Source organism: Euprymna scolopes, chromosome 27 (genome assembly GCF_053919585.1).
Source record: "Euprymna scolopes isolate OS-2025 chromosome 27, ASM5391958v1, whole genome shotgun sequence".
NCBI classification, from domain to species: Eukaryota; Metazoa; Mollusca; class Cephalopoda; order Sepiida; family Sepiolidae; genus Euprymna; species Euprymna scolopes.
The window spans coordinates 41,272,013-41,299,027 of NC_136508.1; positions in this window are offsets into that span (position 1 = coordinate 41,272,013).

Sequence of the window (27,015 nt, forward strand, 5' to 3'; positions counted from 1 at the left end):
TGTTTCTGTAATAGTGGAAATAAGGTCCAATTTTTATCAATACAAACTAAGCCCATTTTAAACTGCAAATTAGGTTGATTTTTATCAAATCAAATCCGAACTATTTGATAAGTTAAAAAGCTCTATTTTCTAAACAGCTCAAATAATTTCATTTCTTAACAGTTCAAATAATGTTTATTTTCTTAAAAGTCAAAATAGTTTTCCTTTTCTTAACAGTTCAAATTGATTTCCATTTTTTTACAGTTCAAATAATTTTCATTATTTTTAACAGTTCAAATAATTTTTATTTTCTTAACAGTTAAAATAATTCTTTTATTTTCGTAACAGTTCAAATAATTTTCATTTTCGAAACAGTTAACATAATGGTCATTTTCTAAAGAATGCCAATAATGTTCATTTTCTTTACAGTTAACATAATGGTCAGTTTTTAACTGTTGAAATAATTTTCATTTTCGAAACAGTTCAAATAATTTCATTTTGTAACAGTTCCAATAATTTTCATTTTCGTAACAGTTCAAATAATTTTCATTTTCTTTACAGTTTAAATGATTTTCGTTTCCTTAAAAGTTCAAATAATTTTCATTTTATTAACAGTTCAAATAATGTTCTTTTTTTTTTAACAGTGCAAATAATACTGGTTTCCTTTACAGTTCAAATGATGTTAATTTTCTTAAAAGTTCAAATAATGTTCATTTTTTAAAGGTTCAAATAATGGTAATTTTCTTAACAGTGCAAATAATGTTAATTTTCTTTACAATGCAGAAAATGTTCATTTTTGTTTACAGTTCCAATAATGTTCATTTTCTTTACAGTGCAAATAATGTTCATTTTCTTAACAGTTCAAATATTGTCCGCTTTATCTATAGAAATAAATTATTTATTAACGTGTATAAGGTTCGGTTTTTATCTACAAAAATAAGTTCCATTTAGACCAAGTGTTCTCAAACTGGGTCGCGTGATGATATTCCAGGGGTGTAAAATAAGTTTAGATAAACAATAATGTAGTGTCTGTATGTCACTCGTGTGTGTTGTTTTCGCTGTCTTTTGGTATGTAATAATTCTTGCTTTGAATCAGTGTTAAGTATTGTTATTAAGGGTCCATTAAATGTACACTTTTTTTTACACAGTGATCACCACTTATCCAGTCCCGGAAGCCACGCAGAGATAAGGGTTATTGCAAGTACATTACGTTAGTGTGGAGATTTGATGAAGTGTTTACTTAAGGGGGCAGTTCATTAGGAATTTGTTAACGTTGGACTTGAAGACATCCAAGTTGTAGTCCGGTGGGAAGCAGGCAGACGGAACAGAGTTCCACAGGCGTGCAGTTCTAAGAAAGAAGCTTTGTTCATGGAATCCGCGTTTTGATTTAGGCACATTTTTAGCAAATTTTTGACAGTGGATTCAGCTAGACGGGTGTTTTTCGTGAAAGATTGGCGAGGGGGGACCAGAGATTGGAGTTCAGACGAGCACCTGCCATGGAAATAACGATAAAACAAGGATAGACTCGCAACTTCTCTTATGTGGGAGAGAGGTTGCAGGGTAGAGAAAAAGGGCATCCCCCACTAAGCCACGAAGTCTATTTTGTACTCTGTCAAGGCAGGATAGGCTGTTTTTAGCAACTCCTGCCCAGATATGGCAACAGTATTCCATCCTTGGACGTACTTGGCTTTTATATAGATAGAGAATTGCATCAGTAGTGAGATATCTTCTGGAGCGGTAGAAGGATCCACATGGTTAAATAGATTTAATCCAACCATGTATTTAACCGCGTGTTTAAAATGTTGTACAATTTATTGCTAGTTAGCTATTAGTGCGATCTCAAGTAGGGCGTAACTTTTTAATTTCATTCTAATATTGATTTATGGTTTGGTTCTCGGCTACGTATGTAGTTTTCCTTGGAGATTATATTAAAGAATAAAGTTACGGTTTTCTTTGGATAAAAATATCAGTCGAAATTCGAAAAACTTAACCTTGAACCTAATATAAATTTTTAGGGGGTGCGAGGTTTGAGATGTAGACCACCACCTTCCCTCACCCACCCCAAAAAATGTTTGTTGAACTACCGTTTTAAACAGTACGAATAAGTTCGTTTTTTTTTAACAATGCAAATAATATCCGACGTTTTGTTTGTTTGTTTGTTTTTGCGATCGTATAGAATTTGTAAGTATCGTTTTTTTCGTTGTCGTTGTTTTTGTTTTCGATTTAATTAATGTACTTTTAACTTATATTCATAAAGAACACCCGCAGACACGCATGTAATCACGTGCGCGCGCGCACACACACACACACACACACATACCCATAAAACACATGCACACACACATACACACATACATACAACACACACACACAACACATGCAGGTGCGCGTCGTTTCTCTCATTTGTATATGCTCAACAGTGTCGGGTTATTATACGGCATACACATAGTTTATATTGAATTAACATCCAACTCCGCGCTGACTGCGTGTGTGCGTTTATTTGTCTGTGTGTGCGTAACATAATTCTTAAATCGGCGGTGAATATAATATCGGCCGGGACAATGGTAAAGACGCTAATGACCACAAAGTTGGTAAGATCCATGTAATTGGTCATCATTCTAAAGTAGATGACCATCGCCTTGAACGGGGAGAATCCACTCAATTACAGTATTTGCTTTGTGTTATAGATTTATTAGAATTGATACACGATTACTTCACATGTCCCGATATTACACCGAACTCCATAAAAAACAATTATTTTCTGAAAAGATATATATATATATATATATATATATATATATATATATATATATATATATATATATATATATATATATATATATATATTATGGCGGTAGAGTTTAGTTTCCTAGATGGTTGGTTGTTTTTGTTTTACGGCAATCAGTCCTTTTCAGATTATTTAATGCCGAATCCAAAGATTTCGAAAAAAAAATTTTTTTTAATAGAATATATTTGTTGTTTTCAAGTCGGTTTCTATTTAACCCATAGTTGGGACCCTAACAGGTACTACCACTCCAGGTCAGAGTGGACATACGAGCAATGGCAATTAAAGGGTGGCTCCACACTCCCCAAAGCCGCAAGCTGGGGCCTCACCACTGGAAAAAGTTTAAGGTCATTAGTTTCCTAGAGGTACATCCAATGAAACAATATGCGTCTACCAAAAAGTGCTCAATAAGTAAACAGAGCAGGTATTTTAAGTTTATTTATACAAACATTGATGGCTACATATGTGCATATTAAATGTTAATGTCTGTATAAATATAATATAATATATATATATATATATATATATATATATATATATATATATATATATATATATATATATATAGTTATCCACTGACACATGTTTCGTCGTCTACGACTATTCAGAGTGGATGAATCTAGCTAGATTTTTGTTTGCGATACTTTTTGAATGAATTCAAATATTTATACGAAAGTGCATTGTTACCTGAATGCGAGTTAGAAATAATTATCCTTTTTAACAATTTGGTGCCCCAAAATGGGGGTGGGGCAGCATATGTATTGTTTTTAAAATATAATTATCAACTGACGCAATTCGTCGTCTACGACTAATCAGAGTGGTTGAATCTAACGAGATTCGAAATCGGGACCCACAGTTGTGTCGCGATGATCACATCCCTGGTTCGGAACGAAAGATAGGTCAGATAACGTTGCGGTTTACTTGATCTGTGATATTTAATAACTTTCTTGTGTGCGGTGCGTTTGCTCAGTTTATAGAGTGCTTACATCGCATGTAAGAGACTCGGGTTTCGAATGCAAGTTGAGAATAATTTTCCCTTTAACAATTTGTTACCCCCATATGGGGAGCGGCATATATATATATATATATATATATATATATATATATATATATATATATATATATATATATATATATATATATAATATAAAGCTGGACGTTAGTATGTGTGTGTGTGTGTCTGGTCACGAATAAGGTCCTATATGGTTGACTATTTTAAAAAACTATTAATCAGCAATGGGTATGTTTGATCTGGCAAAACGGTGGTTCATAAAAATTGTGGGGTCTTCGTTAACGCCTGGCCCCCAAAGTATGGAGATAAAAAATGAAAAAAAAAAAACGTTTATAAGTGTTTTTGATATAGATGTACATAAGAATACTTAGATAAGTATGTTTTAACTTAAATAGGGATGGTATAATAAAATTGTGGTTTCTGCGTTCGCGCTTGTACTCCATGGAAATATGGCACAAACTTTAACAAAGATTTTTCATATCTATTTGCGTAAGTATACTTTGATAATTATATTTCAGTTTGAAGAAATATGGTATCATAAAATCATTGGGTGTTCGTTCGCGCCTCACCTCCATAGAATGTAAATATGTCACAAAGTTTAACAAGATTTTTTAATTGGGTGAGGGTCCACAATAACACCTTAACTTTAATCTTAATTCACGTTAGCTTTTATTTATTTAATTCACCTCATAAATTCACGTTCTTAATAAAGTGAAAGCTAAAAAAAAAAAAAATAGTCGGAACTTTCGACAATTCTCGACACAAATTTTGCATAACTCTGTTTTTTTCCTTCTCCACTTGCACGTGGCACTCTTTCGAAAATAGATAAATATATAAATAATAAAAAAATAAGAACGTTACTTGTTATCGTGTCAAAAGAAGGAAAAAATCCTGCTCACGTGATTACGTGTCCTTTTAAAAACATTTACATAACCTTTTTATTTTTATTTATATATCTGTTTAATCTTTTTTTGTCAGTGTACTAGAAGGAATTCAGTTGATTACAACACGCTCTGCGTGTTTTTTTTACATTACAATAGTAAAACCCTGAAACCGATAGCGCAATACTACACCGTTCAATACTGTAAAACTGAAACGAAGCTGTTCTGCTTGAAAAGGACCCCATTTTCTTCCTATTCATATTTATATCGATTCTTTGCTTTAAAAAAATAAAGTAATTACGTGTTTACTTTTTTAATATCCTATTTTGCTGTTTCGGATTATTTTACTAAAGTAAGTAAAGCTTCATTATTTTTCCAAACTGTTTTTGTTTCTTTGTTTTTCGATATTTCGTCGCTATTATTTAGTAAGAGTGTTTAGCAGAAAAGCCAACAAACGACTACCCGAAAAAATAAATACACAAGAAATAAATGATACCATAGTCAATAAGAGTTCAGTTCATGTTTTTCTTTTGTTTTGAAATAGTTTTTAATGCTCTTTACTTGAAATAATTTCAGCGAACCGAAATTAAAACGAAATTTGAGGTGATAACTATTTAAATGAATTTTTATATAAACTACACATGCTATAATCGAATATTCCTCAAGAACAAAATAACGGAAACCATTAAAATATGTTTATAAATATTGCTTACGTTGACGGAACTCTCTTAAATTGTTAACACAGAAAGCTCAGGTGTCCCTCCTTCAAATTGAAAACGGGACTCTCCATTTCAAAGTCGCTACCATTTTGATTTTTTTAAACCGGTTCGTGAATTAAAAAAAAAATTTTTTACAAACTACTTAAAAATACCAACCAATGAACTTTTCTACCATAAAAGTAACTTTTATTGACTATGGTAACATTTATTTCTTGTATATTTATATTATATTTTCTCTTTGTAAGGAAACATCATTTTGTTGGTCACTCTTGGCTACGAATGGAAACAAAGTTGATATAAGAAAATATATTATCTGTACTTTCATTATATTTTGCTTAGGGTAAAATTCTTTAGTATCAAAACCTATCTCTTTACAACCCCCTCCTTTTCACAACCTATCATACTTTCATTAATCACAGTCCATTTTCTGTAGGCTGTTTTTGAACCCAGTTAACGACGGGTACTTCTGCTAGTATATATATATATATATATATATATATATATATATATATATATATATATATATATATATATATATATATATATACATTAGAAAAATCCAATATTATATATAAATTTAAATGATTTTATGAGGCATGTAACTGCCCCAATATTGATAAAGTTTATAACTACATTAGTTTTATAATCAGTACTCTATCCCTTCGCTTTATCATGCATCCTGTAAACTGTAGCTCAATTTCCTTACATCTACAAACATTTCCGCTTTTTTCCTCTGATTTAAAACAAATTGTATTCAATAACATGAAAACATGTATTGAATACGTATTTGTTTTCGGAATGTATTTCTGGACCAATTAAAAATATATAGTACAAACTACATTTATTAAAACTTAGCAGTTGAAACCAGTATCAACATTTTGAAATATTTAATGTAATTCATACTATGATGCTAGATTTTAATTGGAAACGTCTTTCCTGGAACAGTCCGAGATCTTTTTTATATTTGGCTTTCATTGATCATCTTTTGAAATGCTTCTCTTTTTTTGTTCATTCACTTTTGTACCCTGCACATGATTCGACGAAGAATCGAAAACGTTGTAATATGAATGGAACATACATACTTTTAATTCTAACACAAAAATGATCATTAGAAAAGTTGAAAAAAAAAATGTAAAATTAAGCAAGAATCCTTCTAATTTTTTAACAAAGCTTAGTTAAATGAAAAATGCGGCTTAAATGCACACACACACACACACACACACACACACACACACACTTTTGAAATGACTCCTATATATTAGGTATAATATAATATTTAATAGAGACTTAGCTCTTATAGTATAAATACGAAGTATGCATGGATTACAATATATTTAAGCATATTTTATTAACGTACTAGGTCGGGCGCCCCCGGCTAATCTGGAATATTACTACTGTTGCTATTGTTAATGACTTACGAATACTAAGGCTAATTGTTCCGCTGGAAGAGTAAAGATATTTTGCCATGGGGCATCTCTGATGAGCTCCCTGATGGCTTCCCAATCAGCCTTTTTGTAATACCTCGTTGTTTTGAGTAGTGGGTCTTCAGTTTTAGGGCGAGAATTTAGGCTGATTTCTACCATTATCACAGCGTGATCAGCATTCCCGAGTGGGCTATGGGCATTTGTTGTACAGTCATTGGGAACTGTTGTCAGAAAGAGATCTAGAAGTGAGGCATGTTGATCGTGCTGGTCTGGGAAACGTGTTGGAAATGTAACCATCTGAGATAGGGAATGAGATATAGAGAAGCTATATGTGGCGCTACCAGCTACGTCTGTGTGATTTGAGAATCCTAGCCAGTTACTGTGGTGGACATTGAAGTCACCAAATACATGTATTTGTGCGCTAGTATCGAGGGAGAGTGCTATATCTATGCTGTCTGAGACTTTGTTTATTAGGGTACAGTCTTGGTTTGAGGGAGAGCGGTAGAGAAAATATAAGTAGCTAATATTGTGTTGCATATTTTTTCAACTCTAATTATATTTACATTTTAATTATTTACAGGTAGACATTCTTATTAGTATTGATGTCTTCATAAATTTCATTAGAAAGCGTATTAATATGGACATTTATGTAGCTTGTTGATATTGCTATTTATATATATATATATATATATATATATATATATATATATATATATATATATATATAGCGAGAGAGAGAGAGAGAGAGAGAGAGAGAGAGAGAGAGACTAAAACGATTCAGAATTGTGAATTAAAAATCAGTTTTAAAAGGAAAAACGAACAAAATCAACTCGAGTGTACGATCGTTTCGGAGACGATGTTCATTTTATTGAAATTGACAATAAGTATTAACAATATTTTTTGTTTGTTTTGTCCTTTAAACATAGTAGTCAGTTGGAAAACAGGCCAGCGAGACATAGTTCCACAGGCGGGCAGTTCTAGGAAAGAAGCTTTATTCATGGAATTTACGTTTACATTTAGGCACAGTTAAGAAGTGGGAGAAACTTTTGAGAGTCATTGTAACTAAACGAGGGAATTTTTTCTAAAAGTTTTGCTAATGAACAACACAGATTAAAGCTCAGCCGAGCACTTCCCATTTCCTCTAGTTTAAAATAGTGCCAAGCCCCCCCCCCACCTCCTCAAATAAAATAAAATAAATGTTTTTAATAAGCATTTACCATGAATGGGGTGGAGGCTAGGATTTTTTAATAGATGCTAATCACAACTGACTTGCTTTCCGTTATTTGTACTGATTCTTTTAGCGAGCCAGTGTAAAAAGTCTTTGCGGAGATAGAGATAAGAAATATAAAAGATAATTGCTTGTATATCCACTCTCTTTCTTTTTCTATTCGTTTGACTATCCATTATACGGTATAACCTTAGCAAAGTCCTTATCAGTACAAGCAGAAAAGCCATGTATATTAAAATCAACAGCAGGTTCTTTGAGATTTTAAATTAGTGTTTAGAGCCCAATTGAAGCATGATCCTTTACTTTGCATTTTCAACTTTTAGTGAAGCCATTGTTTATAGATAAATTTATAAAATCAACAGTAGGGTCTCTACAGTTCAATGTAGACTACAATGTATTGTAGATGATGTCATTGCAGAGAAGCGCCCCCCCCCCACTGATGTACCGCGGCGGGTCCCTAACTAGAACAGGCAATCAATCAATTTGATTGAAAAATGGACGATTTCATCGGTTTTAATGACAAAAATACGGGAACGTTGAAACATTCGTCGATCATCATTCAATCCTGAGTGATGTCGGGTCTCTCTGCTAGTAATAGGTAATTTTCTTTCACAATAAAAAAAGGTTACAGTTCCGAATTAGGGAAACATAAAAAAACACAAAACAAAAGCATTGATAATTTCAAAAATATTGGCAAACCAGAAGAGTACCCGATTCAAAGTTAACAGCAAACAGTGTTTGGTCAGATTCTTTTCCTGGTATTAAACTTATCAGTGATATAACTTCCGGCGAGAGTTTTGATTTCATAAGTGTATTCATTAATTAAATTGTTAGATGAAAGTACAGAATAGTTAACAAATAACCTTCTTTTTCATGTTAAGGGTGACTTTCTAAATAATAACGTACTTACTTCAGCACGGTTAGGAAACTGCAGATTATTTAGAAGCCATCCTTAAAATAGAAGGGCGACTTTGTTAACCATCAACAATTTAAACAGGACGGTTTTAAGACCAGCAACTGCATCTGACCTAACCGCGATTGCTGTTGACTTTATTGTACCCCCACGGGGCAGAGTTAGACACCAGAGTCGTTTTTTAACGTGGAGAAAAGGTACAAAAATAAAAATTGTCTCAGTCGTGAAGGATTTCTCCTCCACTGAAAGAGAACGAGAAATGAAAGTGCCGCATCTGAAGAACAGATACTACACTTTGATCTTGATATATAATTTATTTCGTGAAAATGAAAATTACAATCAAAATAATTCAATGTAAAATTAAAATAAATTAATAGCAAAATTCAAAATTTACAAAACAAATTTAGGCACAAGGCCCTTTAAGATCTGGGTGAGGGAGTGTTGCAGAGTCTTTGTTACTACAGTGAAAATGGAGTCTTTGGCGACTTTACTCTTGATCTTAGTCAAAAGGCCAAACTTTATTGTACCGTACTCTTCTAACATGCCTAAATATTTACTTTTCATTATTTATCCAATACCGGAAACTGTTTAAAAATGAAATTAATTTTTTTTGTGTGTGTGAAAAAAAAAAAAACAAAAATAAATTATTATTGGTTATTATTTAAAAAAATATGAATGTACGATTTTTTTTTTTACTTTAAAAAAATTTGTCATTGATTGATTAATTCACGTTTAAATTATTTTGATGGAGTTTTTTTCGGTAGGTTTTGTTCGATCACTGACTGACAGGCACCTGTCGCCTCAAACAACTCATTGGCTATATTTTAAGCCAATAAGTATTACAGGGAAGACTGTCCTCCTTTCAGGTAAATAAGAATATTAGATAAGTAAAAATGAGATTAGGATAAGCCTAGAATCGAACCCTGTAGGCAAAGTTAACAAATGGAATGTTAGAAATTAATTCTATTGTTAATTCTTTTAGAAATCTGAATATTAAATATGTCAGTAAAAGAATGAACAATGCAAATTAAAATATATTGTTTAACATAGATTAGATTAGAATTGAAGATTCTTTTGTTAACCAGGGGTGTGTTTGGACAAACATATGTAAAGCCACGTGAAATTGGTCACGTTTGAAAAACACGCTTCTGACGTCATAGACAAAGGAGATTCTCAATATAGCATCTAAGAGTTAGTTAGTCAAGAGATAAGTTGAGAGTTGAGTTGGAGAGTCCGTCAGAGAGTTGATCAGCCAAGAGTTGAAATAGTCAGAGGAGAGTCCCCTTAGAGGCGAAAGGTAGAAGATTAACCATGTAGATACAAGTGAATTTCTGACGTCATCGACCGGCCGATCCGATGAATAAAGAAGTCATCATTATGTTGTAACTGTTGTCTTGTGTCATCCTTCATCATGAACGAAAGGTAATTGTGCTTATCATCTTATATCAGAAAAAAATAGTTGATTGTCCATTCTTTTAGAAATCGGAATATTAAAAATGTCATCTAAAAGAATGAACAATACAAATTAAATTATATTGTTTAAAATAGGTAAGATAAGAATTGAGGATTCTTTTGTTTTTCAAAAGTGTGTTGGACAAACGTATGTAAAGCCACGTGAAATTGGTCACGTTTGAAAAACATACTTCTCACGTCATAGACAAAGAACATTTCTCCATATTGTGGGTTCGGACTTTAGTCAGAGCAAGTCAGTCAGCAAGAGAGCCAGCTAGTTGGTCAGTTAACCTCTCGGGAGCGAAGGGAGAAAATTTAGACTATGTAGATCCAAATTTGACTTTCTGATGTCATTGACCGGCCGATCCGATGAATAAAGAAGTCATCACTATGTTGTAACTGTTGTCTTGTGTCATCCTTCATCACGAACGAAAGGTAATTGTGTTTATCATCAATTACAATGTGTAAACCCTTCCAAGTATTATGTGTCCCCGCTATCATCATAAGTGAAGTATCTCATCTACTCTAATATGTGTTAAAAGTGTAATATATATAAATATCTTCCTTCCCTCATCATCACTATCGTTACGTCTGTATCACATGAGTCCCGTTATATGTGTGCCCCAATATGAACTCCGCATCATCTTTCAATATGGAACCTGGCCCTGTCGGTGGGGCATTAGAATACGCCGACTGTCCCCCTGCAGAGGGTACAAGTCCCTCAATGGGGCTCCTGGATATGACCTTTAACTATATCCAGTGGTGAGGCCCCAGCTTGTGGGCTTTAGGCGAGTGTGGAGCCACCCTTTAATTACCATTGCTCCCAGGTCCACTCTGACCCGGAGTGGTAGTACCTGTTAGGGTCCCAACTATAGGTTAAATAGAAACCGACGTGAAAACAACAAATATATTCTATTAAAAAAAATTTTCTTCAAAATCTTTGGATTCGGCATTAAATAACCCGAAAAGGGTTGATATGCCGTAAAACAAAAACAACCAACCAACCAACCAACCAATATGGAACCCCTACTATTCAACATAAGTTGTTTGAGAACTAGAGAGACAAAAATTACACTGATTCTATTACTAACCTTACCTACCAACATCGTCAGGATGGAGACATATTGTTGAGTGAAGGGTTTAGAGAAAAATAATTTAAAATACGAAATACAATACTAACATTTTTTGTTTTGTAAATAGAGTTAAAAAAAAATTCCTTTTAGTTTTCCTTTCTCTAATTTTATTTTGCCAAACGTTGAAATTAGAGTTGGGTTGAGATCGTTCGAAAAATTCATGTAAAATTTTGTATAGGCAATTTAAAAAAATAAAATGACAGTTTATAAAGAAATCAATTTTATATTACGCATTAATAGAAAGAAACTAAAACACTTCTAATAACTTTTCAAATTAGAACAGCGCCATATAGAAAATAAGCCGAAATGGTCGCGACTTCTTTGTAGTCTCAATAATGGCTTTGGTAGAAATCCACCCCAAAAATGTCACTGTACCTGTTATTGAGTGGCTTTCTATCAATATTTTATTTTATTATTCATTTTTAAGTCATTATCGAGTTTCACAGATATTACCCTAATCGTGTCGGCCATTTTTTCTTATTTTCACGTAACGCTCATCACTACTTGTTTTTCCAATCGAATGAACGTTTAAAGTGTATTGTAAAACAAACCCAACATTATCATTATATAAAAAAATTATTTGATCATTTGTAAATGTAAATTTGAAGATAATTTTTTTGTATTTTAAGTATAATAATAACATGCTTTATTTATTTATTTATTTTTTAAGTAAAAATCTTTTTTATGCAAGAAAAGTAATAGCAGTGACCGTCAGCGATTAAATAATTGAATTTAGCTTCCGTTTTTCAAGACTTAAAAAATAAATAGAATTTAGGTAAATATGGCGGCGGTAAAATTTTATAGAGACTTTTTTTTCATATTCATTTTTTCATGCATAAATATTTTTATTATAAAATAATTATTAAATCAACGTTATAATTATAATTTTCGGTGCTTCTACAGAATTTGAACCTAATCAAATCGACTTTTGCCAAATTAAAGCTAAGGAGGCTTAGCCCTATTTTTAACTAGGGAAATGGGAACTTATCCCGCAATTCGCCAACGATCTTAATTTTTAGTTCTGAAAGTGCCATTTTATCTATCTATTCAGTTTTCCCATTTTTACCGGTGCTATTTTTACCGAGTATTATATATATATATATATATATATATATATATATATATATATATATATATATATATATATATGCTCCTGTATTTTTTTTTATGCGTGTATTGATATTTACATTAAAAACCGTTTTTCATATTTATTCAAAAATACAACTTATATATGGGTCGTGGAATTTCACCCATCTGCAAAAGATCTAGTTAATTTGCATATTCTTTTAAACATTCATTTAAATTAATTCCCTGTAAGTTTTTCCGGTTTTCTTATGGGATGATCATCTTTAATTACGTGTAATTATATTCATGCAGATATTCTATATGTTTTATACTTCCGTAATATAAGCGTAAAAAGGTTCTAGTAAACACAAACATATTTGTATATATATTTATGTATGCGTATATATATATTTATGTATGCGTATATATATTTATGTATGCGTATATATATTTATGTATGCGTATATATAAATTTGTTTAAAGATTTTGCCTATCAAATTCGCCTGTGAGTTTTTACAGACATGAAACTCAATATTTAGGGTATTCGAACCCATGCGAAATTTTATATTTGGGTTTTAGCCATGCAATTCATGCAAAAGTGTGAAAATTAAAAAAATGGAATTTTACAGAAGGTCGAATACTGGCATTACGAATAGATAACGTAATAGCTATTGGTTCATGTTTTAATTTTTATCCTTATTTTACGACGGGGCAATACCGGGCAGCCTGCTAGTATATATATATATATATATATACATATATATATATATATATATATATATATATATATATATATATATATATATATATATAAGTAAATTCTTGGTCCAGCAAAATGGAAGGAGAAATTTCAGAGGAAACATAATTTAATTTAAATAACAAAAAAACAAAAAAAAAAAATTATTAAAATTTCCTTAAGGCCTTATCGTCTGACCCTCTAAGAGGAAACAAAAGATTTTGAAACATTAGTTGGAAATATTTACTGATTTAAAACCACCTGAACAGTGAGAATTATATTTTTATTTATTTATTTATTTTTTTCTCTCACTGGTTTTCCAACTGAAACCAATTTCCCTCTTTCCTCATTCGATTCTTAGCTTTTAATTTATCATTCTGACGTTTCCTCTTAGAGGGTCAGACGATAAGGCCTTAAGGAAATTTTAATATATATATATATATATATATATATATATATATATATATATATATATATATATATATATATATATATATATATATATTATTTTATTACATTTTCACCCCAAACAAGGCACATTGCCACTTTGATGTAGGGGGCTACCATCAGGGGCAGCAACTACTGGGGCACTATGTTGGGATTTGGGCAGCAAGATATCGGTCCACGTTACACTTGAACTTCTGCATGTCAGTACAGTTAGGGAAGCAGGAACCTGAAATGGAATTCCAGAGTCTAGCGGTTCTGGGGAAAAAAAACTACTGGAGTAGAAAGATCTTTTACATCTAGGGATCTCTACTGTGTGGGGGTGGGATTTAGCTGCCTGTCGGCTTTGTCGAGGGTGTCTACGTCGTGGAGGCACAAGTGTCTGCAGTTTGTCAGAGCATTCACCATTAAAATACTTGTAGAACAGGCAGAGGGATGCAACGTTTCGTCGATGGGAAAGAGGCAGAAGCTTAGATGCCAGTTCAGGGCCTATCAGATTGGCGACTCTCTTATATATATATATATATATATATATATATATATATATATATATATATATATATATATATATATATATATATATATAATATAAAGCTGAACGTCTGTGTGTGTGTCTGGTTACGAATATGGTCGAGTATTATAGAAAACTAGTCACATATAGCGATAGAAGATGTATTGAGACACAGGAATGGGTATGTTTGATCTGGCATAATGATGATTCATTAAAATTGTTGGTCTGCGTACGCGCCTGGTCTACAAAGTATAGGAAAAAAAATTTAAATAAAAAAAACGTTTACATCTGTTTTTGATATAGATGTACGTAATAATACTTTCATAAGTATATTTTAACTTAAATAGGGATGGTATAATAAAATTGTTGGGTCTGCGTTCGTGCCTGGCCTCCATAGAATGGAAATAGGCACAAACTTTTATAAAGACTTTTCATATCTATCTGCGTAAGTATACTTTGATAATTATGTTTCAGTTTGAAGAAATATGGTATAATAAAATTGTGGGGTCTTCGTTCGCGCCTGGCCTCCATAAAATGAAAATATATTACAAAGTTTAACAAGGTTTTTTAATATAGATCCACAGAATATTGTGATAAGTGTTTCAGTGTGAACAATTATGGTATAATAAATTATGGGGTTTATCTATTTTATTTTTACTTTCATCATATTTTGGTTTGGTTTTGATATCCCCAAATTCGAAGCTATCTCTTTACAACCCTTCCTTTTAATAACCTATCATAATTTCATAAATCAGAGTCCATTTTTTGTAGGCTGTTTTTGAACCCAGTCAACGACGGGTACTTTTGCTAGTATATATATATATATATATATATATATATATATATATATATATATATATATATATATATATATATATATATATATATAATGTATATTAGTGTTGGGATGATTAATCGGAATCAGAAATCGGAAAAATCGGTGGGTATTGGAATCGGAAGAATTTGTGTCTATTTTCCGATGCCAAAAACGATTCCTTTAATTATCCTTTTATTTGATCTTATTCCAAACAAAATCTTCAACTGGAGGTAGTAAGAGTGAAATAATAAATATTTACTTATCTTCAACAATTAGTAAAACTAAAATCTATATATCATCACCACAAGTATGTTCTTAAGTTTGTAAAATATATATGCCTATTTAACGGGTGTGTTACGGTAAGTGGAGAAAAATAACAATTTTATAATAAAATATTTAAAGCTTTATAAAGAATCGGAATCGGTAATTGTATCGGAACCGGGAAAAATATTAAAATCGTCCCATCACTAATAAGTGAATATACGAAGATATAATTTTTTTCATAAATTTTCAGTATTAACTTCAGCAGTGCTCAATACATAGGTAGAACTAGGTAGTAAGTTATGAAATAATGTATAAATATATATATATGTATACACACACACACACACACACACACGCACACACACACACATAATACGAATAATGAAAATAGTATTCCGACGAAATAGAGATATAAAAAGGAACAAACCGAATTATGTGTTCATCAACGTTTCGTCTTTAGGAAGTCTTGAAATAAAGAGGAAACGTAGATGAGCACATAACTTGGTTTGTTCCTTTTTATTTCTCTCTCTCTCTCTCTCTCTCTCTCTCTCTCTTAAAAGCTTCACCACTCACTGACCAAATTTCAAACAATTATTACATTTTATAGATCACATTCTCAGCTATACTGGGAAGGGAGCAACTGGGCTTATGAAAAAGAACTTTAAAAAGTACATAGCAAGCATACCCGGTGAACCAAGTGCAAGTGAAATACAAACGATTGCACTGAAAGGGACGGCTAGAATCCTGAAAAGATCTCTTGGTTGGACTCACTAAAATAGGGGTAAATGTCAGATATCTGGTTGGATGTCCCATCCCCTAGAAGAAAAAGTTTAAGAAAAATGAAAAAAAAGGGAAGGCCATCAAACCAGATATTGTTATATGGAACAAGCCTGAAAGAACTGCACTCATTGCCGATGTCACAGTCCCAAATGATTTCGGCCTTAACAGAACTGAACGGGAAAAGATAACAAAATATCAGGACCTAAAAAATATCTAAAAACGACATGGTCTCTGAAAGAAATAAACATTATACCGGTTGTGATAGGAGCAACTGGCTTAATAAAAAATAATCTTCATAAATACTTAGAAGCAATCCCTGGGAGACCAAGCTGTAATGAAATACAGATAGAAGTCATAAAGAGAACAGCATCTATTCTTAAAAGAGCCCTCGGATATGAATTTAAATCATAACGGAATCAAGTGTTAGTTCAAATAAGGAGTCCCTTGATCTCTTAAAGTTTACTGAAGTAAAATACAAAAAAAAAAAAAAAAGGAAAAATGTTCAATTTTAGTTCGGCAAAACAAAAGGTATGATTAATTTTTTGTGTTCAAAATCGTAAAATTATGTAAGGAAGTGAGTGACACATTTTATAACTGGTTTCCATAGCAACCACGTCGCTTCAGCGACTACTGTTGCTTCTAATTCACTGCTGTTGCGGAAAGAGAAGTAACAAGTGAAACAGAGAGAATGAAAGCATGAAAAGGAGATAATTGCGGGTATTTTATTGAAAGCAGACGAGTGCCGTACATTATTATTACATATTTGTTTATGCAGCAAAAATATAGGATTGAAAGTAAACAAAGTACATTTATTGGAAATATGGAAAAATCATGGATTACAATAGAAAAATTCGAGCATGAAAAGTAATATGGTAAGCTTAAACATGGAAAAGTCTAGTTGTTAAAACTGGAAAAGAAAAAGACAATATATTCTAGTAAAAAATATAATAAATTAAAAAATATTGCAGCATTGGGATTTTTTTTTAATTCAATTTATAACATTATATAATCAATTCTTAATGCTGCAATATTTTAAGTTATAAATTTATTATATTTTTTACTAGAATATCTGGTCTTTTTCTTTTCCAGTTTTAACAACTTTACTTTTCCATGTTTAAACTTAACCATTTTACTTTTCATGCTCGCATTTTTCTATTGTAATACACACACACACACACACACACACACACACACACACACACACACACACATATATATATATATATATATATATATATATATATATATATATATATATATATATATATATATATATTCACAGTATTTCTAATTCTGTACCAAATCTTTTATCACCGGCCAATGGAAGAGAAGTTCTTCTACACTAAGAAAATTTCTGTTTTTGTCCTAATCCAGAGTGCCCTTTCTGCGGGACTGAATTTTCCCCATATTAAAACTGAATAAGATGAGGATAATAAATACGGACTCTTATAAGTGTCACGTGCTTGGGTTTGGTTTGGTTTGGTTTGGTTGGTTGGGATCGGTTGAGTTGGGTTGGCGTATTTCGATGAGACGTGTCTGTCCGTTTATTTTGTTTTATTTGTTTTTTTTTTGTTTTTGTTTTTTTGACGAGAACAAAGTCTGAACTTTTCTTTACACGTGTCATTAAATGTGGTAACAGTGACTTTAAACAGCCTCTATGCACCAACGAGCTTTATCCTGACGTCGAAATTTCAGACGATGTGAACGTATTATCGTTTTAATGGCAGTCGTGAGTCTGCAAAAAAAAACAAAAAACAAAAACAAACAAAAAAAAAAAACTATACCATTTTTTTTTTTTGGTGCGTGTAAGTGTGTGCGAATTATTTTTGGATGGGGTAGGGGTTGTTCGTATGCGTCAGTGGGAGTCTTCTTTGTATCAATCTCGGCTCGTGACTTAAGAATGCCGTTTTGATATGTTTTGATAAAAAATAAATAAATCTTTACATTTATAAAGTGAGAATGTATGACAACATATACACTCAGCGATTTTTTTTTATCTACAGACTTGAAGTATATGTGGGAAATCTTTTAATCTGTTTTTATCCGAGGAAAAAAAGTAAAAAAGCTGCTAAGCGGTGAAAATTGAAAATTTGTACTTCGCGGTTATCGGATTTTTATCTGTTTATCACCTTTTTTCACGACTGCGCATACGCAAATCTTTCCCATGTTAGGAATAAGTATGTTTGTTTTCAAGACAGTGTCAAGCTGGTTTAATGGTTATCGTACTTGACTCACTTTTTTTAGGTTTTTGTTTCGATCTTTACTCGAGAATTTTTGTTACTTATAAAACTGTTTAGAAAAAAACAAATAATACTCGCATGCACATGGCTCAGTTTCTTTTCTTTTCTTTTTTTTTTTTGTTAAAGGAATTTAATGTTATGTTCAATAACGCCGGGTACATCTGCTAGTAAGTAAATAAAATTTTAAATCTTTAACTTGAAAAAAATATTTATGGTACTTGTTTACTTTGATTATGTTTTTAAAACCAACGCATTTCAGGGGAAAACATTATTACACACTTACGTGTCGTGTCGAAATTAGTATAAATTCAAAATTAAAAAAAAGCAAAACAAAAAACTCTTGACTTAAATTGACTTTAATTAAAGTTCGGTATCTTTAAAGACGATATATGATTGTGGCTTTCTTATATATAAAATATTTTTAGCATATCATCTACTGGATTATTTTCGTATTTTTTTGGACTTCATATTAATTTCGTCATGACACATAAATACATACTAATGTTTTTACCTGAAATGCGTTTGTTAAAAAGTTAACAAAGTAAACAAACGGCGTCTTACTTTATTTACTATCGATTATCCTGTATTTGGACGTTGGTGATAATGGATCGTTTTACTACGCAAAAAAAGAAGACCCTGAATGAATAGCACTTAGTGCTTTAGATCTCGAAAATCTGCACGCAAAAGCAAAATTCAACTTTTTATATCTTACTAGAGGGAGGCGGCGTTGCCTGGTTGTAAAATACGCTTAAATATGATATTTTTTATTTATCCAGATTTCGTATATATTATTGATTAAACAAAAAAAAAAGTATTTAGGTGCGATCAGCTAGAATCGAAACAGAAAGCAAAATTGTAGCAGCTTTGAAAAAAAAGCTGGTAACGTTACCACTGCACCACCACGTCATGCATATGAAGTGTACAAAAATTAAAAATTAAAATAAACTAAGATAAATGTACAAAATTTATAACGATTTTTCAATTTTTACCCATTTTTCTGATCCCTTAAAACTATTTTTACCAGGTAAAGACCCATGAAAGAACGGTCCGTAAAAAAAATCCAATTATTTAAGACACCGCTATCCGACTTTAATTTCAGAAAAGATAGAATTTGAAAATATGTAGACAGACAGGCAGACAGACAAACATATAGCCTTTTATAAATTAGATTTTTAAAGTTTTTTTCTTTGGCCTATGGAATTCCCTTCATATTCATTGTTTCCAAGACTGTATCAACATGCAGAAATTTAAATGTAATGTGAACACTCATCTTGCTGCACAACTCCCCACTAAGGATGTCCCTATACATCTAACCCCTAATCGCAGTAACTCCTTAGATCTTACTTGTTTGAAATCAACAAACATAATTAAAAAAAAAATCATGTTAACCCCACTATAATAACGCAATAGAAAATGTCCCATCATGGTAAGCATATTATGGTTTTTACTTCCCCAGGGGGTTAGCCATAAGGACAGTTAAAGTTTTTAAAAGCCAGTGCACTAGAAGGAGCGAACTTTAGCCTATGACAAAATTTGAGCAGCCTTGCCAGCATTTCCCGATGAGGGCGTCTCATGCGATTAACAATAAACTAACTCTTACTCAAAGAGAGATGGTAATGCCTGGGAAGGTTGGAATTTATACCTCAGCTTAGCAGATACGAAGTCCACTCCTATTTAAAAATGACCCAAACTTTTTGACTTATTGACAAGGACGTATCTTTGACTGGTAGTAATTCCGCCATAAAATATTATATCCTGCGTTCGGAAATTTCGACAAAAGATTAAGCATACCTGCAATAATAAGTCCCAATTTTGATTGTATCTAGCGTTCGAGCTAGGATCCAAGTGTATTATCTGTTCTGATACAACACTTAATTTGTCCTTAGTCAATGTTGTTTGGAGGCTTTTATACTAAGGCAATTTGTATTTTTGCAACTGCCAATATGGCCCTTTTTGTGGAGCTGGTTTCCCCTCGCATTAAAAACGACCTTGTGTCACATTTTGCTTTATGAAGAAGCAAATAAATACCATAATAAGTGGCAATTTTGTGTTTCCATCGCTCGAAACGTAAATTGTATTTATTCCTGTTTCACGTGGAGAATGCGACACAAGGCTCGGAAAGTGGGATTGAAACATCCCCTAAAAGGAGCACTCTGACCCGCAAAAATACTTAGGCAGCCCCTCGTCATTTTCCGGTAGTAGAGCCTCGAGGGATTAGCAATAAAATAACCCATTCTCAAAGAGAGGAGACAAAACCCGGGACATCCTAGGACTGCACAGGTCCAGTATTATACCACAATGAATAGGTGGGGGGGGGCATTTCAGAAATGGCCTAAACTTGTTTGATTTTAGTCCCGAGTTCCGTAAAACAGGCCTGTCTAAGAAGTCTCGTTTATCTGCTGACGTCAGAATTGTTGGTAAAAAGTCACACTTAAGCAGATAAACAAGACGCTTCGAAAAGAACAGTTACACATTACATGTAAACATATGATGGTAGTAATTTCTCTCTTAAATTATTTGATTTTGGATCTATTTATTGTTTGGTATTTAAAAGAAGGATACTACTGGTTTTGTTAGTATATCGACATTGCTTGACTTGCATGTAAATAAGTTAAAACAATTGTTTTCAAAAGTAAAATAATAAACGAATTTTAGTCTTTAAAATCCATGAGACAACGCGACGCTTATTTATTTTAAGGCAGAAACAACACGGCTTTTCTTTATAAATTAATTCTTATTTTTCGTTTTTTAAATTAATATTGAATAAGGTTCAGTTACAAATTAGTGCTCCTTATTTTTCTCTTTATAAATACATTTTTGGAAAGCATTTATCGACAGTCTGTTCGAAAGATCTTGTTTGCTTACCACGTGGATTACGTCATTGTTTTTTTTTTTTTTAGTAACTAGGCCTGTTTTACGCATGTCGTAACCAGGAATGCTTGAAACGTAAATGAAGACAAATAAGCCAGATCGAGCAACAATAAAACTGTTCCGGAAATTAACACTCGTGTATATTTTTGTGGTGTTTTCTCCCTTGGCCAAATATACTCCACCGCTCCAGAAGATATCTCACTACTGATGCAATTCTCTATCTGTATAAAAGCCAAGTACGTCCAAGGGTGGAGGACTGCTGCCACATCTGGACAGGAGCTGCTAAAAACAGCCTATCCTGCATTGACAGAGTACAAAATAGACTTCGTGGTTTAGTGGGGGATGTCCTTTTCTCTTTCCTGCAACCTCTCTCCCACAGAAGAGACGTTGCGAGCCTGTCTTTGTTTTATCGTTATTTCCATGGCAGGTGCTCGTCTGAACTGTAATCTCTGGTCCCCCCTCACCAATCTTTCACGAGAAACACCCGTCTGGCTGAAACTACTGTCAATAATTTTCCCCACTCTTTATCTGTGTCTAAATCCAAACGTAGATTCCATGAGCAAAGCTTCTTTCTTAGAACTGCACGCCAGGGAACTCTCTGCCGCTTGCCTGTTTCCCACCTGACTACAACTTGGACGTCTTCAAGTCCAACATAAACAAACTCTTGACAAACCGCCCCCTTAAGTAAGACACTCTATCTAACCACCCAATACTAATGATTACTACAATACTATCTCATTGAGTACTGTACACGCAATAACCCTTATCCCTGAGTGACCTTCGGGCCTTGATAAGTGGTGAACCCCATGTAAAAAAACAAACAAAAAAAAACGATACCGGCAATCGCGTTTACATGAACTTCTTAAATTGGATTATCATTGTTGGTAAACATGAAATATGTTAGAGTCGTATCAGTCAAAGATGGTAGTGTTTGAATATATAGTTAAGTGTCATTTTTAGTCATTCAGAACCGCTTTAAAGCTTCATAACTCACTCATTTTTCGACCAAATGTCAAACAATTATGACAGTTTATAGATCACCTTCTCAGCTACCTTGTGAAAAAAAAAGGTCTATTTTAGTTCAATAAAACAAAAGTTATGATGAATTTTCTGGTCTTCAAAATCGTAAAAAAAAGGAGGAGAGCGGCGTTTTTTATAACTGGTTTCCATAGCAAGCATGTCGCTTCTGCAACTACTGTTGCTACTAATTCATTAATTTTATTGAAAGCAGATGAGTGCCGTACATTGCTATTACATATGTGCTTATAACGGAAAAAAATGAGACTGAAATTAAACAAAGAAAAAGTGAATTCATTGGAAAGCTGAAAAAATCATGGATTACAATAGAAAAATGCGAGCATGAAAAGTAATATTGTCAAAGTTTAAAATGGAAAAGTAAAGGACTAGTTGTTAAAACTGGGAAATAAAAGGACAAGATATTCCAGTAAAAAATATAATAAATGTATAACTTCAAATATTTAAGCATTAAGATTAAACAAAAATTATAACATTATATACTCAACTCTTAATGCTGCAATATTTTAAGTTATAAATTCAGTATATTTTTTACTAGAATATCTTGTCCTTTTCTTTTCCATTTTTAACAACTAGTCCTGTACTTTTCCATGTTAAAGCTTAACCATATTATTTTCCATGCTCGCCTTCACAAATACACAGGAATAACCTAGTCGCTGAAATATAGGATGTCATGCCGACATACAGTAAGCAAGCAAGACCACTCGAAAAGTCAAACTGTCGATAATGAATGAGAACTTTTTACAAAAGCATAAGAAACTTTAAAATTGCATGGATAAAAATAGAAAAATAAGGAACACTATTTATAGTGTTACAGAACTTTTTTCAATCGTAAGTAAAAACAGAGAAGCAAGAATAAATTTAAAAGAAAAGGTTGTGTTGTTTCTGCCTTAAAAGTAAATAATTATTTGCTTGTATCATGGATTTTAAAGACAAAATATTTATTATTTGCTTAAAAAGTTGTATTAAAAATAAGACGAGAACACGATTCGATTTTTATTGAAACTGAAATTTCTTCAATACAAAAGAATTATGAATGTAAAACCACGTATGATTCAAGAATAATACAATCAACACAGAAACTGAATTAGATTAAAAAAACTGAACTTTGAAATAAATAAAAAAAACAAGTGAAGCACGCATGGTCCTCCATGAGTGCACAGTGAACGAGGCATAAAAAATGACTAAGTTCAGCATTTGCCCCCCCCTTACCATTTAGCCCCCAAAGCCCTCAGGCGACTTCAAATTCTGGTGAAAATGAACGAAGGGTGCAGTTTAAGGCCTTAACATATGTAAAATTGAGTTCTGCACCATGCAAAAAAAAAAAAAAAAAAAAAAAAGAAATGACTCAGTCCATCATTTGCCCCGAACCCCATTTAGCCTCCAAAGTTCCCAAGGCGTTAACATATTTACATTTGGGTTCAGCAACATGCAAACTTGCTAAATAGACATACAAAGAAAATATTAGACTAATATGGTAAAATAGTCCCAAAATTGGAGTGTTTTATTAGCCCTGAAAGAGCCATTGGGGAACACTCAAGAGTTATCGCGAAGTACAGACAAACAAAATTTTATAGAAATCAGTTAGTTACAACTTTTAAGAAAGTTTTATAAAAATCTAAGGCATCAATTTCTTTTAATAAGCACAAAAGTGTCAATTTTAACCATTTTAACCCGAAAGGCATCCCTGGGGGGAGGCCAACCGAAGTTTTCCCGGAAAATCTGTTCTGTTATTTTTTTTTCACTCATATCATGTTGAATGTTTGTGCAAAATTTAATAAAAATTCCAAGGCGTAGATATTGAGAGAAGTGCGGGCAGACGAACGGACGAACGGACAAGGGTGCATTTTGTCGGGGGACCAATTATAAAAAAAAAACAAAAAAACAAATACATTAAAAACGTCAATGAATGATAAATAATTTTAAAATGAATATGGACGATAAACAGTTTTAATGAATACAAACAATGAATAATTTTGAATGAAAATAAAAGATAAATAATTGTTAATGAGTACAAATGATTACTAATTTTTAATGAAAAGGGAAATAACTAATTTTCCTGAAAATAAGAACTATTTTTTATGAAAATAAACGATAATACTTTTTATTTAAACCAACCATAATTTATTATTATTATTATTGAAAAGGAACAATAAACAATTCTAAATGAAAATAATGATAAATAATTTTTAATGAAATCGAACAATAAATAATAATGAACACGAACTATCAATAATTTTTAATCAAAACGGAGGAAAACAATTTAAAGAAAAATAAATGATTTTGAATTAAAATGAATGGTATATATTGTTGTTTTTTTATTAAAAACTAACAATCAATGAATTTCTATTAAAAATGAACGATAAAGAATTTTAATGAAAATAACAGATAAATCATTTTAATGAAAAAAAACAATAAGTAATTTAGAATGAAAATGAACGATCAATAACTTTTATTTGAACGGAACGATACATGTTTTTTTGTTGAAAATAAATAATTTACAATAAAAAATAAACGTAAACATTTTTATTGACAACAGAATGATAAATATTTTTATGAAAACGAACGATAAACAATTCTATATGAAATAGTACGATTAACTACTATATGAAAATGAACGATAAGCCATGTTGAATCAAAATAAACGATCAATGATATTTAATGAAAATTTAATAAAAATGAACAATAAATAGTTTGTAGTAAAAATGAACGATAAATAATTTTTAATAAAAACCTACTATAAATACTTTTCACAAAAAGGAACGATGAATATTTTAATGTAAACGACTGATAAATCGTTAATGAAAAGAAGCGTCAGATAATTTTAATTAAAACTGAACAATAAATATTTTTATAGAAAATGTTTTAAATAAAAACGGATGTTAAATAATTTTTAATGAAAACGAACTTGAAAACGAAGATTAATAAAAACGAAAGATAAATAATTTTTATTGAAATTAAATAATAATTTTTATGAAAACGGACGATAAATAATTTTTAATGAAAACGACAATAAATATTCAAAACGATAAATAATGAATGATAAATGATTTTTTTTAAAATGAACAATAAATGATTTGTAATGCAAACGAACGATAAATAATTTTCTGAAAATTAAAAGTAAACAATTTTTAATGAAAACGAGCGATAAATAATTTTTAATGAAAATATACGATAAATAATTTTTAATGAAAACGAACGATAAATAATTTTATGAAATTTAACGATAAATACTTTTTTTTATTAAAACGAACGATGTATTATTTTTAATGCAAACGAATGATAAATGATTTTTATTGAAAACAAAGAATTAATCATTTTTAATGAAAATCTATAAATAATGTGAAATACAAACGGACGATAAATTATTTATTGAAAACGAAGAATTAATAATTTTTAATGAAATCTATAAATAATTTGAAATGCAAATGAACGATAAATTATTTATTGAAAACGAGCAATAAATCGTATTAAATGAAAACAAACGATAAACAATTTTAATATGAAATTTAACAATAAATAATTTTGAATGAAATCAAACAATAAACACACACGCGCAGGCACAAGCGCACGTACAGACACACGTATGCACGCGCACGCACGCATACGGACACACACGCATACGCACACGCACGCACACATGCACACAACGAACAAGTTTTAACTGAATTTAATGAATTTAAAAGAAAGGAAAGGAACAACCTAAACTATTATCACGATAATGGCAAAACTTTTGCTAGGTATAGACATTCTTTACTTATGAAGAGGATCACCGCTTATCAAGGCCTGGATGCCACTTAAGGATAAGGGTTAATAAGTGCTAGGTACGATGTGACGACAAGTGATGCTGGAACTTGGACAGGGCTTAATTATTTAAGATGACGATTCAAAATTAAATTATTTTCATTATATTTGAATATGACTACGCTATAGTCAGCCGGTAAGCAGCCCCAATGTATTGTGTTCTATAGACGACAGTTCCAGGAAAGAAATTCTGCTCCTGGAATTTTCGTTTACTTTTTGGCGCAAAGAGTGGAGAGGACATGTGGATAGTTATTGCAGCTAGACAAGTTGTATTGACGAAAGAATAATTAAATGAATGAATTGAACATGTGTTTTATTCAAAATAAATTTGTTTTGCGTTTTCGTTTTTAATGAATTCCGTTTCTTGTTGTACGTGCATTGCGGAACAAGCTGATATCGTAATCAAAATTAATCGCTTAGTGAAATGCGTTATGAGTAGTGGTTTCAATTGGGTTAATGACTTCCATGAAGCAGAAATATTCGATGTTACATCCGTCTTCCCAATGTAAGAATATGTTTAGAAAATAAACTAATTAAAATGGCCATATAGCATTTTAGTATTGTAAGAGTAACCGTAGGCAATGTTAATCAATTTCGTCCTGTACATCTGTTGATGTGTGTAGATGCGTGTGGGAGTGTAAACGCACATGCAAGCACCCACACACACACACACACACACACACACACACACACACACACACACACACAAATATATATATATATATGTATATATATTTAGGCCGTATTTTTTCTCTTAAGCATATTTCACTAAATAAAATAGCTTCTTTCTTAGAACTGCACGCCAGTGGAACTCTCTGTCGCTTGCCTGTTTCCCACCTGACTACAACTTGGATGTCTTAAAGTCCAACATAAACAAACTCCTGACAAACCGCCCCCTTAAGTAAGACACTCTATCAAATCT